Source organism: Pristiophorus japonicus, chromosome Y, assembly GCF_044704955.1.
Source record: "Pristiophorus japonicus isolate sPriJap1 chromosome Y, sPriJap1.hap1, whole genome shotgun sequence".
NCBI classification, from domain to species: Eukaryota; Metazoa; Chordata; class Chondrichthyes; family Pristiophoridae; genus Pristiophorus; species Pristiophorus japonicus.
This window is the reverse complement of record NC_092011.1, coordinates 26874934-26877433: the sequence shown is the minus strand read 5'-3', so window position 1 is coordinate 26877433 and position 2500 is coordinate 26874934.

The following is a 2500-nucleotide window of genomic DNA, read 5'->3' as shown; positions in this document are numbered from 1 at the left end:
TGTCATTTCTGTCCTTGGGGGTTGGCGGGGTATCTGCACAGAGGGAGGAGGTGGCTTATCGAGAATTGGTGAATTTTCCAAAGTCACGTCTCGAGCCTCCAGGTCTGCAGAGACCGACCAGGGCTGCCGCCCAACCGACTATTCACCCTTTTTGGGCGGGAATCTTTTCCATTTTTGTCCATTTTTCGGGTTTTTGGTCGGGCTTCCAAAACGGCAGCCCGAGGCCTGGCAGAGGCCGGGGCATGGCCCCGGTCGCGCCAGGCTGCTCGCGCGACCCGATTAAGCCCCGAAAGGAGACGGGAAATCGGCAGACCTGCCCGAGTTCAGCCCGGGGGGGTGGCAGGTCGGTTCGGCTCAAATTATTATCCAAAGCCGATACTGGTCTCGCGGGCGCAACCGAAGTGCCAGGCTGGATGACCCATTGAGCAGAAGGAGGCTGGAGGCAGGCAGGGCTGATGGCTGAGGCCGGGTTGAGGCCACCCGAGGCCGGGAAAGTCAAAACTCCCGTTGTCTGGAAGTCTATGAGGTCAGATTCGGCCGCCTTACCGGGCCTGCCTTTGATGGTTTCCCGCTTGGGCAAGCGAGTCGGCTCGGCAAAGTGGCCACGTGCATTTTCTGGCAAGTGTCTGCGAACAAAGTTAATGAGTTGAACCTTGGCAATTGTCGGAAGTCCCGATGAAGAAATGAAAATGCCCCCTTTGCGGGGATTTGGATGCTCATGGTCGGCAACAGGTGGCCCGACGCCCCGCTAACTTGACACTTTTCATTTCTGTCCTTGGGGGTTGGCGTGGTATTTGCACAGAGGTAGGAGGTGGCAGAATCGAGACTTGGTGAGTTTTCCAAACAAACGTCTCGAGCCTCCAGGTCTGCAGGGACCGACCAGGGTTGCCGCCCAACCGACTTTTCACCCTGTTTGGGCGGGAATTTATTCACTTTTTGCCCATTTTTCTGGTTTTTGGTCGGGCAGGCGGCTCGCGCGACCCGATTAGACCCCGAAAGGAGTCGGGAAACCGGCAGACCTGTCCGAGTTCAGCCCGGGGGGAGGGGGGTTGAAGATCGGTTCGGCTCAAATCATTAACCAAAGTCGAGACTTGGTCTTGCTGGTGCAACCTAAGTGCCAGGCTGGATATCCCATTGAGCAGAAGGGGGCTGGAGGCAGGCAGGGCTGATGGCTGAGGCCGGGTGGAGGCCACCCGAGGCCGGGAAAGTCAAAAGTAGGTTGTCTGGAAGTCTATGAGGTCAGATTCGGCCGCCTTACCGGGCCTGCGGTTGATGGTTTCCCGCTTGGGCAAGCGAGTCGGCAAGGCAAAGTGGCCACTTGCATTTTCTGGCTAGTGTCTGCGAACAAAGTTAATGAGTTGAACCTTGGCAATTGTCAGAAGTCCCGATGAAGAAATGAAAATGCCCCCTTTGCGGGGATTTGGATGCTCATGGTCGGCAGCAGGTGGCCCGATGCCCCGCCAACTTGACACTTGTCATTTCTGTCCTTGGGGGTTGGCGGGGTATCTGCACAGAGGTAGGAGGTGGCAGAATCGAGTTTTCCAAACAAACGTCTCGAGCCTCCAGGTCTGCAGAGACCGACCAGGGCTGCCGCCCAACCGACTATTCACCCTTTTTGGGCTGGAATCTATTCCCTTTTTGCCCATTTTTCGGTTTTTGGTCTGGCTTCAAAAGCGGCTGCCCGAGTCCTGGCAGAGGCCGGGGCATGGGCACCGGTCGCGCCACGCGGCTCGTACGACCCGATTAGGCCCCGAAAGGAGTCGGGAAATTTGCAGACCTGCCCGAGTTCAGCCCGGGGGGGGGGGCAGGTCGGTTCGGCTCAAATCATTAACCAAAGCCGAGACATGGTCTCGCTGGCGCAACCGAAGTGCCAGGCTGGAGAACCGATTAACAAGAAGGCGGCTGGAGGCAGGCAGGGCTGATGGCTGAGGCCGGGTGGAGGCCACCCGCGGCCGGGAAAGTCAAAAGTCCCGTTGTGTGGAAGTCTATGAGGTCAGATTCGGCCGCCTTACCGGGCCTGCGGTTGATGGTTTCCCGCTTGGGCAAGCGAGTCGGCCCGGCAAAGTGGCCAACTGCATTTTCTGCCAAGTGTCTGCGAACAATGTTAATGAGTTGAACCTTGGCAATTGTCGGAAGTCCTGATGAAGAAATGAAAATGCCCCTTTTGCGGGGATTTGGATGCTCATGGCCGGCAGCAGGTGGCCCGATGTCCCGCCAACTTGACACTTGTCATTTCTGTCCTAGGGGGTTGGCGGGTTGCCCGGAGATTTTCGGGAACACGATTTTCAGAACATTTTTACGACAGCGGGTACACTTTGAAAGCGCCCGAAAAGTGATACTTTGCTGAAAGGTGCTCAATCTCAGGAAAGTGACCTTTGAAAGGAGCACTTGGAAAGTCACAAAATGAACGGTGTGCGAGACTTGGAACAATTTTGACAAAATCTTTTGTTGTACTTTTCAAACTCTTTGGTGTTTTGCTGAAATCGTATTCTGTGCCAGC